Below are 13,255 nucleotides of genomic sequence, written 5' to 3' on the forward strand. Positions count from 1 at the left end.
CCCGGCCCCGCTCCGCCGAGCCGGCTGCGCCTGCCTGGCGGGCAAAACAAAGCGGAGAAGGGGAAAGGAAAATGGGGAGAAAGTACGGCTCCTGCCGCCTCCCGGCCCTTCTCCTGCATCTCCCTGCATGAGACAGCGCTGCAAGCGGATCCTGACCAGGGGCAGGGGGTGGAGAGAGGAGGAGGAGGAGGAGGAGGAGAACGGACGGAGGGAGGGAGGGAGAAAGGGAGGGAGAGAAGGAGGGACGAACGGGAGCGTCTCTCCTTCCCTGGGCTGTTTTTTCAGTTTCCTGTCTCGCATTGTGCTCACAGCGGATATGTGCTGCGCCTACAGGTGTGTCCCCTCCTCGCAGCTTTTCCCCAGCTCCCAAGCGTAAGCTCTGGCTGTCGGGGGGCGGCGGCGGATCGCGACCGCCATGTGATGATTATTTCTCTTGGGGCGGTTTCTCTCTCCTCTCGCTCTCTGCCTCCCCCTCTCTCGCTCTTCGCCGCTCTCCTCCCTCCTCTTGGAGGTGGCCGCAGCCGCTGCCGCCTTCGCGCTGACTCCGGCTGCGGTGGCGGCGGCGGGGCCCGCTGGGAGCATGGGCGGCCGCCGAGAACTGCCGTAGCGCCTCTGTCCAGCCCGCCGCCGCCCGCCCTGGGCTCCTGGGCTCCCGGGGCCGCCGCTGCCGCTCGGGCAACTCGGACGGTCCGAGCCCGCGGGCTCCCTCCCGCCGGCGCCTGCACCTGTTGAAGGTAACGCAGTCCCAGCCCTGCCGCCGTGCGCCGCGGGATGGGGCGCGGGGTGGGGGTGGGGGCGGATTCCTTGGCGACTTCCCCCCGTCTCCCCCAGCTCTGGAGCTGCTGAGTCGCGGATAGAGAAGCTTCTCCCCTCCTCGGCTGCGGGGCCAAGGCCGGGGAGGCGGGGGCAGGCAGCGGGGGCCGGGGCGGAGAGAGCTTTCCGTCGCGCTGTCCGCGCCCAGATGGTTTTGGTTAAAGGGCTCCCGGGCGGCGGCTCCGGACTCGGAGCGCCTTTCCCAGCCGTCGTGCAGGGCGAGGGGGGAGGCGCGAGGAGGCGGCTCTTCCCGGCCGGCAGCCGGGGAGCGCCGGTGCCCGGCGAGTTCCCGCCGCCCCCGCCGCGGAGCGCAGCCCTGCTCGGCGGAGCCTGGCTGCTCTTCCCGGGAGTTTCGCAACCCCGCGGCGCAGCCGGGGTCAGCAGCCCCTGTGTCGCTGCTGGCCCTGGCCCGGCGCCAGCCCCGCGCTCCGTCTGCGCACTGCCAGCTTGGGAGCTCGTTTGGGTTTTCCTGCAAACGCGTTTTTTCTCTTTTCAGAGACAGCTTTAAACTTTCTTTCCAAACTGTTAATTAGATACACTGTACTTTGCTCGTGTTCCGTGCAGGCGAATGGGAGTGCGAGGCTGGAAAGGCTTGTGACTCAAGGCATAGATATTCGGGAGGTGAAGAACGCATTTGCGTGCCGCGTTCAGCCGGGCTGTACCTGTGATTTGTTACTTTGCCTTCTCCGAGACTTCATCAGTCTTGGTGATACCAGGAGACGGAAGGGATCTGTAGCGATTTTGGTCCTTTTGGGGTTAATCAGACACCCGGGTGAATATACAAAGAAGTTTATCGCCTCTCTGAAATCCGATGGAAAATAGCTTTTGTCCATAAGTAACAACACTGCGGTCCTGTCCCTATCGTTGAGTTTGTCATCAAATGATAACTTGCTTGTGAGGGAACTTGATGCTTTTGTAACTAAGGCTGTTACCTTGAATGTGATGATTAGCTTATTGAACACCAGAGGGAACTCTGAATAGGTAATTCATTTGAGGAAGATATCTGCTTATTTTACTGTTTATATTCTCATTACAATGGAATCTAGGAGGAAGCAAAGGTTGGTAAGTAATAGGCTGCTGGTATGTACCTAGGATTGGCTTCAGTTTTCTTTAGAGTTCCTTTCAGAAGATGTCAACTCTGAAGTTGCGCTAAAAAATATCTGGTTTTTTTTTTTCCAAAGCTTGAAATATGCAACTGGTCTCGCAAGCTTTGGATGCTCTGATAGTCTGTTACAACAGTGTTGATAATCAGGCTTCTTTGATTGTCAACGACATGGGAAGGATAGCACAATAAATACACTTGTGACTCTGACTTATACTCCAGGAGCTGACGCATTCAGCTGTTCATCCTGTCCCTTTGCCAGGGGTTATTCTCCAATTCAGCGTTGTTTTCTATTGAACTTTGAATCTGCCAGAGTTTACAGATGGACATATGAATGTAAACTGTATTTTATGGCTATTCATGTTAGTATGTGATGTGAAGTCTGGTAGCATGAATCTCCTGTTCATCGCTCTGTCCTGGCAGAGGCACAAGGCAAACAACTGAAGTCAGCTGAATCAAGCTGCAGTTGTGAACCATAGTCCATTGGCACCTACATTCTTCTGAAATGGCAAATGAGACTCCAGTGAACTACCTCGTACCAGGCCTCGGTGGGCGGTGGTCGCAGGGAGGTAACTCTGCACAAGAAGAGGCTGTGTGACCTTCTTGGTAGGTTGGTCACACTACACAGGGTTCTAGGTTTCAGAAGGATATAGTAGATCATAGAATCATAGAATCAGCCAGGTTGGAAAAAACCTCTGAGATCATCAAGTCCAACCCTTGATCCACTACCATTGCGGTTAGTAGACCATGGCACCAAGTGCCACATCCAGTCTCATCTTAAAAACCTCCAGGGATGGAGAATCCACCACTTCCCTGGACAGCCCATTCCAATGCCTGATCACCCTCTCTGTTAAGAATTTCTTCCTAATATCTGACCTAAACCTCCCCTGGCAGAGCTTAAGACCATGCCCTCTTGTCTTACTGATGGTTGTCTGGGAGAAGAGACCAACCCCCACCTGGCTACAACCTCCTTTCAGGGAGTTGTAGAGAGTGATGAGTTCTCCCCTGAGCTTCCTCTTCTCCAGGCTAAACAACCCCAGCTCCCTCAGCTTCTCTTCATAGGACTTGTGTTCAAGTCCCTTCACCAGCCTTATTGCTCTTCTCTGGACCTGCTCCAGCACCTCAATATCCTTCCTGAACTGAGGGCCCAGGACTGGGGAAGAATCACTTCCCTGGACCTGCTGGCTACACTGTTCCTGAAATAGGCCAGGATGCCATTGGCCTTCTTGGCCACCTGGGCACACTGCTGGCTCATGTTCAGCTTTCTGTCAATCCAAACTCCCAGGTCTCTTTCTGCCTGGCTGCTCTCCAGCCACTCTGTGTCCAGCCTGTAGTGCTGCAGGGGGTTGTTGTGGCCAAAGTGCAGGACCTGGTACTCAGCCTTGTTGAACCTCATCCCGTTGGAATCAGTCCAACTCTCCAGTCTGTCCAGGTCCCTCTGCCTTCCAACTGATCGACACTCCCCCCCAACTCAGCGTCATCTGAAAATTTGCTAATGGATGCACCGAAACAACCCCCTCTTCCTCTCTTCCTCCTTCATCCATTCTGGGAATTAGAAAGTGACCAAAGTTTTTTTTTTCTTTTAGCCAAGTCTTGATTTGTCCATCTGACTTGAAGACCTGTTACGTAAAATATCCTCACTAAGGGCACAGCCACCTTCTGCCTGAATTTTCCTACAGATGATATTGGAAGTTGGATAAAGGCTTTGTATAGCTTTACGAAACTGGGAGCTGTTTGCCTTGCACGCAGAAGCTCCTAAAGAAAAAATTACATTTTGAAGGGAGAACTCTTCATGAATGCCTATTAAGAACAAAAAAGTCCCACTTGTTGCTAGCAGGTTTGGTTTCTGGCTCAGTTTTGAGAAAATGGTTTGCACATTTATTTATTTTTATGAAGATGTAATACTAAGCATTTGTATTTCTGTAATGGCTATAATTTGGAACTTTTCATACACTTTTAAATTATTTATTGTAAGAAGCACTGAATGAACATATTTGTTACACTAGTGTCACATTCAGAATATTGAATTACAATTGTAAAATTAAGGTAACAAGCTTAAATTGTGGTTTGCAACTTTAAGATCTTGCCAGCAAGCAGTTAATGGCAACATCAAGTGCTAGAAAAGTAATTGCTACCATTCTTTTACTGTCATTTTGTTCTCACTCTCCTCCAGTCAGACTGTTCTGAAGAGATATCATGAATATTCACCAAAATAGCTTGGCATTGTCACTTATGCATTTTCTCTTCAGATCCAATGTGTTGATGAGCTAATGTGCACTTGATTAAACCTACTTGATTTATGCAAACAAAAACTCTAGGTCCTTCTTGAAGTAAAGCTAGCACCTGCATAGCTGTTAGTGAGATGAGAGTCTAAATAATCAATATGGAATTAAATAAACAAACAACCCCAATGTGGTGTTCCTCCTACTTTGTCACCTTTATCTTTTAGTTCAACTCAGTAGTGGATATTTATTTTGGCTTTTCTCACAGGTTTTCCTGTGCACTGTGGGAAGTTGTAAAGCTCAGCTTGTAATGGAGAGTCCTCTTCTATTTAAATGGCTACCGTTAGGAAAAAAACAACCAACCAAACAAGAAAAAGAGCATTAGTAGCTGTATTAAAGCCAGGGGGAACTAGTATTAGTGGAATATTACTTTAAGAGTTATGTGTAAGTATGAGTCTGACTTGGATTTTATACTGATCTGTTAATGCTTGTTTAAATAAAATCACACACCCTAAGTCATTGAGGGGATGTTTGTTTTAGTAAAAAACCAGTATATGGATAGTAAGTGGTTTAGCATACTATTTAATTGGTCAAAACTCATGTAGACAAAGTGGAAATAAGGAGTTGAAGACAGACATTTCATTTAACTGTCAGTGGCTTAGTGGTACAAAAAGCTCTCTTAACTATTTATAAAACTGCTCAAATCTGGCTACAAAAAGAGGATGTGGAGTCCTTGCCCCTGGAGGCAGCAGAGTATGGATGGAGGAGGGAAAGGACACATGCTTGCCCGAGCCCTGAAGCAGCCAGGCAGACTGGAAAGCTGTTCAGGTGGTCTTTTAGAGATGAGACTTACTTTCTTTAGGCAGGTAGTAATTTAGTTATCTGTTAAAATCAAGTATTTCTGTTTTTATCACTGCAGTTAAATCTCTGGAAATACATAGCTTTTGGATCTGAGTTTCCATCTCAGGTGGTTGAGAAAAGACTTACTTGTTGATATAATGTCCAAAAGTGTCTGTGCTTAATAAATAGTACTAATAATTATTCAAAGAAATCTCAGGCTCAACATAATGATCAGCCCCTGCTCAACTGCTCAGCCTGACACCATCATAACATGAGACAGACTTGATCCCCAGGAGTGTGTCAGCAGAGTTGTGGTCACTAGCTACATGCTTGTTGGGACGCTCGGTTTCTCTTTGGAATTTAGCTTCTGGGAGCTGGCGCCAGCATGGATTGATGATTAGCTCTGTGCTGAGTTTCCCAGGCTTGGGAGCCTCAGCACTCATCAGTGGACAGAGTTCACCTGGCACCTTCTGAAACACTTCTGACCTTGCTCCACCTTTGTGGTTAGCTTCCAAGTTTCTGCCTTTCTAGCTTTGCTTTTGACATGCCATGTTCTACCTCCTGCCCTTGGTCAAACAGCTTTGCGATCCTGGAAACAAGTGAATTTAGTAGTTTTGATTTATTCAATCAAAGTGTGACTTTTCAAGAAGTTAGTTATCCAATTAAAACCTTACTTCTAGTGTTTCACTCATTTTTCTTGTTATCTGGCGTCCCTAGTTAAGGGCCACAAGTAAAAAGTGAAGGCAGTCAGTCTTACCTCTGTGCCCAGCCAGGTCATGGCACAGATCCTTCTGGAAGCTATGCTAAGGCACATGGAAAAGAAGAAAGTGATTTGTGACAGCCAAAATGGCTTCAACATGGACAAACCATGCCTAACAAAGTTGGTGGCCTTCTATGACTGGGGTTAGAGAGTTGGTGGATAAGGCAAGAGCAACTGATGTCGCCTACCTGGACTTGTGCAAAGCATTTGACAGTGTCCCACAAGGCATTGTTGTCTAAACTGGCAGGACATGGATTTGCAGATGGACTACTCAGTGGATAAGGAATTGGCTGGATGGTTGCACTCAGAGTTGCAGTGAATGGCTTGATGTCCAAGTGGAGACGAGTGACGAGTGATGTTCCTCGGAAGTCAGTATTGGAACCAGAGCTGTTTAACATCTTTGTCAGTGACATGGACAGTGGGATTGAGTGCACACTCAGCAAGCCTGCCAAAGACACCGAGCTGTGTGGTGAAGTTGATATTCTGGAGGGAAGGAATGCCACCCAGAGGGACCTTGACAGGCTTTACATGTGGGCCTGTACGAACCTCATGAAGTTCAACAAGGCCAAGGGCAAGGTCATGCACATCAGTTGAGGAAATCCCAAGTACAAATACAGGCTGAGTGGAGAATGGATTGAGAGCAGCGCTGAGGAGAAGGACTTGGGGATGTTGATTAACAACAAACTCAGCATGTCCCAGGAATGTGCACTTGCAACCCAGAAAGCCAACTGTATTTGGGGCTGTTTCAAAAGAAGCATGGCCAGCAGGTTGGCAGCAATGTAAGAAGGCTGTGGAATTGTTGGAGCTACTCCTTAGGAGGGCCATTAGGATGATGAGAAGGCTAGAGCACCTATCCTATGAAGACAGATTGAAAGGGTTAAGGTTGTTCAGCCTGGAAAAGAGAAGGCTTTGGGGTGACCTTATTGCAATCTTCCAGTACCTGAAGGGAACTTACAGGAGAGATAGGGCAAAACTATTTACAAGAGCAGATAGTGACAGGACAAGGGAGAGCGGGTTCAAATTGAAAGAGAGTAGATTTAGATTAGATATTAGGAAAAAATTCTTTACTGTGAGGGTGATGAGGCACTGGAACAGGTTGCCCAGGGAAGTTGTGGATGCCCCATCCATGGAAGTGTTCAAGGCCAGGTTGGATGGGGCTTTGAGCAACCTGCTCTAGTGGAAGTTATCCAGGGGTGTTAGAACAAGATGATTTTTGAGGTTCCTTCCAACCCAGGACATTCTATGATTCTACGATTTGCGTAATTTGCAGTGAATGGTTTTTGTATTACTTGACAATCACAGTTTCCTTTATGTTGTAGAGGTCTTCTTGCCACCTTTCTTTCATTCTTTCTGTCTGTTTTTTGAAAGCCCTCTCCATCCTACAACAATCCAGGAAGCTGTGGAGAATCTTTGCCCTTAAGTTATCCTTCTTCTGTGCTGCACCTTCAAGGTAGACCAGTCAGAAGCACTCTGTCAGATAATGTACATAGTAACTGCATATGGTCAACAAGGTTTTAAATAAAAATCCATGGGATATTTAGCACTTAAACTGAATTGTTCCAAAACTTACCTTTTTACAACAAGGTATGCTCGTGCTAATTGCTGAATAGACCTGATTAGCACATTTCTAATTAAACTGGATTAGGTCTGCATGTCAATTTGGTTTGAAGGAAGCTCTCGTAAACCTGACACTAATCTTGCTATATCTAGAGGAATTGTTAATTTGATAGCTCTGTGTCTCAGAGAAGGGATGCAGAAATCAAGATTTTTTCACATTTCAAGCTTAATGTTCTGTCTATACTTACATGTTAAATATGTAAAAGTACATCTCCTCACGTCTTTCTCCTCAGGGCTCTTGTTTATCTTCTAGATAGTTTAAGAAGAGATAGTATCTCTTTCTGACATCTAAGAGCTGTACGTAAAGAAGATCTAGCTGTTACGTTCCTAGTTGTGTCACTGTTTAGAATTTATGAAGGACCAGTTTTTTAACCAGTATTTGCCCAGTAGGAAAATAGTGATTAGTTAAATATATGAAACCATAGAAAAAAACAGAGGGAGAAAATATAAAACACATTGATTTAGTAAGGAGCGTGCAACTAAAATACAAGGTGAAGTCTGCTATCCCGAATTAGGACAATTTAATAATCTCTTGCTTGGATTTAGACTAGGCATACACAGCAAATAAAAGCTTCTTTTCTGAAGATACGTGGCACTCGGAATGGTTAACAGTAGTAAGCTATGGTTTCCTTCAGATTGTAATAGTTAGTCCTTTCCCTTTAATGGATCTGATTATGCTCATTGCAGTTGGAAGTCCATAATATGCAACATCTCTCTTGAATACATCAGAAGACTGTTAATTCGTCCTTCTTTAGTGTGTTGTCACAGCGTGTGTTGAACTTAACATGCTATGTTCATTTAATCAGTACAAAACAAATTGGTATAAACTTAATGTTGGACCTGTTGAATTGCAAGAGAATGAAAGAAATAGTTTGACCTCTTCTGTTTCCAGTCTTGTGGGATTATTAGGTAATTTAAAAGCTGTAAAAGTTTTTCTGTGCAGTTTTGATTTGCAGCAGCAGCTGGACCTTTTCCCTCATGAACTGAGTAATGCCTCATGTAAACTGCAGTTGTGGTTGCGATGCATGCCCATCACCCATGCAGGTGTAAGTTACAAACCTAAAAAACAACAGAAATGGGTGACTTTGGGGATATTTATTTTTCTTCCCACACATGCCAACTGGCAGTGGTTTTGTCTGAAAGGCTTTTACTCAGGCAAAAAGTGTCTTCGTGAGTACTTTGAAGAAGTTTTTCAAGAGTAACTCTACAACCACAAAGCTGTCTTCATGGCTTGGAACATGCATGTTCTGTATGCTCCAGATATTGTCACCTTCTGCTCACCCAAGCTGTTGAGACAAAAAACCAAAAGACTTCCTTTGTCTTGATAATTCTGAGCCCTAAATGGTGATATGAGTTATGTATTAGTAGATTGGAAAAAACACCAGAGAGGTGATATCTATGCTTATTAACAGATGGCTTCTTGGTTTGACATTTAGCTGGGGCAAGCATTTCACAGTCCATTATGCATTTGATTCAGTGCTCAGTAGCACTGGTAAAAATGCAGGGCAATATAATTTTGGTGGGGTTTTTCTACTATTTGATTGAGGGTTTTTTTAGGTTTTGGGTTTTGTTTGAATTTTTTTTTTAGAGTACCATCCAGAATTTAGGGTCAGAGGAGCTGTCAAATCCCACAGTTGTTTGAACATCTCACTTGGCTATTGCTCATGGGCCAAACAAATCCTTGGGGTAAAGCATATCTTATCCTGAAAATACTTAAGATATTTGAGTTGTTCCTATTAGGGTTTGCATGTTTAGAATTACATCTTGTTTTTAACAGGAGCCTTCCATGCTTTTGACTTGCATCTGTTCATCCCTTTTAAGTCTTCTTGTGGCAATATTAAAGAGTTTCTTGTTCCTGATTTTTTTTTTTTTCCTTAAAGATGATCAAGTAAGTCGTCAGTTGTCTGTGTGGCTTATCAGAAGGACTGCATCTTTAAATCTGATTATACATAATCCTTTTGTCCCCCTCTAGATGCTAATTGCTTCTGCAGCTCTAATCTGCATGTTCTATAATTTTCAACATCTTTTTTTGAGCATCAGCCATGGAACTGAGCACAGTATGTCAGTGTCACTCTTTACCATCGCATGCTCCATGCTACCCCATTCAGTATTTCCATTCATTCTCATATCTTTGCACCTATGAGCCACATTAGCCCTGCTAATAACAATAGAAGGTCTGAATGTCATGCTTAGCTATGAGGCTATGTTGACCTCATCCCTTTTGGTTTCCTTGCTTCTTAAGGTCACAGTCCTGTGAAATGCAAACCTTACCTGCATCCCACATTACTGCATATATCTAAATGCATATATCTGCATTCAGACATCTTAAAACTCTTTTGGTTGGAATTAACCCAGTTTGACAAATAATTGAGTTAACTCTGATTTGCTTTCTGTTTTTATTTATCATACTACTAAACCATGTAATCCGGTAATTCTACCATCAAGGACATGCATGTTTCCAGGTAGCTAATAAGACAGCTAAGTAATGTAGAGCATAATTCCAGTCATTCTGAACTGCAAAAGGAGCATTGCAGTTGCATGGTGATGTTACTCACTAACAACAGCTTTTTTGAGATCTTTCAGTTAACTGGTTTTCTCCTATTTGGCCTATATGTTTGAGTATCCTGTTTTCAAAATCCCGTTGATTTAATGTTTGTTGATCATGTCACATCTTTAACCCTGTATGTGGTGCAAAATCAATACATTTCACCTTCCTTACTCTTAGCCTTTTGCATTTATATGGATGAAAATGAGAAATTTTCTGCAATGTCTTGAGACATCAGCTCCAAAATGATTCCTTTCTTAGGATGCCAATAAACTCACGGAGCAAGCTCTTTATCTTTGACTGTCATATTGCCCAGTCCCTCATCTTATCTATTTCTCTGAAGAATCTTTTCTGTGTCTCTCACAGCAGGAGCAAGTACACATCAAAAGGCACTTCATCTTGGAAGCTATTTGCACGGAAGCCTGAGCCTCAAGAAGTCCCTTTTACTAGCAACAGTTGTGCTGCTCAGGTGAGCTAAGAACTCATTTGGATTGAGGGGGTTTTTAAACTTCCATTTCTGCTTCCAAAGTGTTGTGTTTGTGTCGTGCTACTTGCTTGAGAAGGAGGAGTTTGTCATGTAGAGCACTGCAGTGTGATTGGCTTAGAGATGGCTATATGGTGTTGGTTTATGTGCTTTGAGCTTAAGTTGAAATATTACAGCCTTAAATTTAGTGTAATAATCTGGCATGAAATGTATTTATTTTGTAATTGTCCTGGGTACTGTCTGCTTCAATTGTGATTTTTGTGTGTATCTTTGTAACTCCTGGACCTGTAGTGTCAAATGACGTTAAGCAATTTGTGTGCGTGAAGCATCTACAAGTTAACTCAGTTATCAAAACATAGTATCTCAATTGCTCAGAGTAACACTTTCCACTTCACTTTTGCAATCTGTGTTGCTTATGTTGCCATTGTTCAAATTATTCTACACAGGTGTACTCAGAGAGGAGTTTCCAATTTACTTTTCCCAATTGTAGCAATTAGTTATTACCTTTTAATTTTTATCCTTACTCCTGTAAAATGAGTAAATGTAAACAGCATCCTTGAAACTAAACTCTTAATGATATATTCTCTTACTGATAATTTGAAGAGGCAGACTGCGTTTTCTGTTGTCTGTGGCTTAATTAATCTACTTGAATTATACTCAAACGGTAACTCCAGTATCAGAAGAGGTTTTCGCAGCCTTGGAAGTTAGGAGCTTTTGAATGAGGCAGCAGTAAAGAGTTACTTTGTGTTGTTACTTAGCTTGTTGGGAAGAGACTGGTAAATTTATGGCCAGAAATAGCTACATTCTTGCATCCTTTCCCCCCCTCTCACAGACTTTTATTTTCTCACACCTTTCATGGACAATACCTTGGCATGGATAGGAAGGTCTCTGTCCCAACAGGCATATTTATTGGAATACCAGAGGTCTGGGCTGCTTTGTGTGTAGATTTAGTGTCCAGAGTGCCATCTATGGGATCCACTATAAGCAGTGGGGCAGTGGGGTCCTGCAGGTTTCTTGACTGGGGGGGGGGTTGTTGTTGCTGGGTTTTGGGTTGGGGTTTTGTTGTTGTTGTTTTGGTTTGGGGTGGGTGTTTTTGCTTTTGGTTGGTTGGTTGGTTTTGGGTTTTGTTTTTTTTAGTTTGGAGGTTTTTTTGTTCTTATTTTTTTGACATTGCCTCTCTTTGGGGAATTTTGGAAAATTTGTAGCACATTTTAGTGGTATTTTTGTCAGGTATAAGTAGGGCAAGTGGATACTGCAGCATTCCTTCTTGACTGGAAAGGGTGGGGACCTGATAATTCTCTGTTATCCTATGTTACCTCCCCAAAACCCCCTATGCAAAAGCAGACCTTGCATCCCCAGATGTCCTGGCTTGAGCAAAGCTCCTACAAAGCACTTTCACATCAGGCTCTCCATACCCACGAGATGACTTGGCATAGGAGAGAGTGTTTCTGTTCCAAGTGGGTTAGCAGCAGGCATGGACCATCATTCAATGATATGAAATCTTTGGTGGCAGCTCTGCTGTAAGTAGTTCCTACCATCACTGGCCAGTACCTGCATGGTTGTGCTACCATGAGTTTTGTGGAACTGTGCAGTGGACTGGACAGCAGAGCTGATCTAGCATTAGACTATATTATATACAGTTGTTATATGGCTTTGAAAAAAGTATTTAAAAGTTTCCCTGCATCTCTACTGTGTTTCACAGCATAGCCCTGCAAACACGTAGTTATTTGCAATGTTGGACTGAGACGCTGGAAGGCACCCCCCCACACACACCCCGCCCAAGGAAAAAAAAGGATTCAAGACCTGCTTAAACTAATTTTGTTGCCAAGTTCATTGTCTTATCAAGCCCTGCCTGTGTCTGTAGCTTTCTTCTTTTCCTGCTGATCCCATCCTGGGTGGCCCTATTAGTCAGGGAAAAGGAGACTTTGGAAACAGTTAGGGTGTTGAGTTCGTACTTTCAGTAGCAGCAGTGCTTGTGTTTTTCCATGTATTTGTGGGAATAATATGAGGTGGCTTTAAAGTAAATACAGACATTTTGCATAGATCTTGCTAGTGCCTTTTTTTTCTCTGGGTGCTCTAAATGTCATGTCCATGTGCACTTTGGGAGAAAGCTTTCTCGGTCAGTACCTGTTGGTTTTCTTTCTTGGCTGGTGACCTCCAGTGCACTGCTAACGTTGTCTATAGCATTAATCATGAACATAGTCACTTTCTTTTCCCTCTTACCTCATTTTAAAATACTTGAATCTTGTAAATGGGGTGATAATTTCAAAGCAAACAGCTTCCAATCCTTTCTTGCCAAGTTTTGCCCACAAGGTATGCAAGTAAACAGAGCAGTTAGGAAATTAGTTATGTACTTTCCCTCCTAGTGCAGGGCATCCCAGGGTGGTTCCTAACCCTTTAAGTAATGAATAAAGGGAGAGATGGAGACTAGTACACCTGAGTTTTGTTTTAATGTATGGAGCCATTGCACAGATCATTCATGTTTTACAAGCTTTAGGAAAACCTTGTAAAATGTGAGACTTTAAAAAATCTCCACTATTCATATATTGAACATAAAAGTGTTTTACTGCTTGCAGCAAAGAAAGAAAAGCAAAATACCAAGGATGGGCTAAAAGAAATACAGAGAATTTTCTTCATATGGAAAAAAATAACTTTGAAGCAGGCTTTTCCTAAATATGAGGAAGATTCTTACCTCTGGTAAGCTCTTTGGGGAAGCTTAGAAGGATTTCCATGTGCTGCCATGATGTTTATGGTTTGATTTGGAAACTATGGGTCTGGATGATGCAATGATGGGTATGCAGCAGTCGCAGCGTACAGTATCTGTAACAGGATATGACCAGCCTTTGCCAATTGAGCAGTAGAAAAATTTGTT

The 13,255-nt window shown here is 43.9% G+C and overlaps 1 protein-coding gene across 9 annotated transcripts in view; it reads left to right on the top strand.

Annotated features, from left to right (window-relative positions):
• Nucleotides 1–210: 210 nt before the first annotated feature.
• Nucleotides 211–13,255, top strand: part of PLXNB2 (plexin B2) — a 257,577-nt gene continuing 244,532 nt past the window's right edge. For 5 of the 9 annotated variants that reach the window (XM_064656177.1, XM_064656175.1, XM_064656183.1 and 2 more), the window contains exons 1-2: nt 211–333; nt 10,266–10,368. The gene's annotated coding sequence lies outside the window, so the exon portion shown is untranslated. Of the gene's footprint in view, nt 334–594; nt 735–10,265; nt 10,369–13,255 lie in introns of those variants that run through there. The other 4 variants (XM_064656176.1, XM_064656178.1, XM_064656184.1 and 1 more) reach the window with 1 other exon arrangement.

The sequence above is a fragment of the Pseudopipra pipra genome, chromosome 5 (genome assembly GCF_036250125.1).
Source record: "Pseudopipra pipra isolate bDixPip1 chromosome 5, bDixPip1.hap1, whole genome shotgun sequence".
Classification (NCBI taxonomy): domain Eukaryota; kingdom Metazoa; phylum Chordata; class Aves; order Passeriformes; family Pipridae; genus Pseudopipra; species Pseudopipra pipra.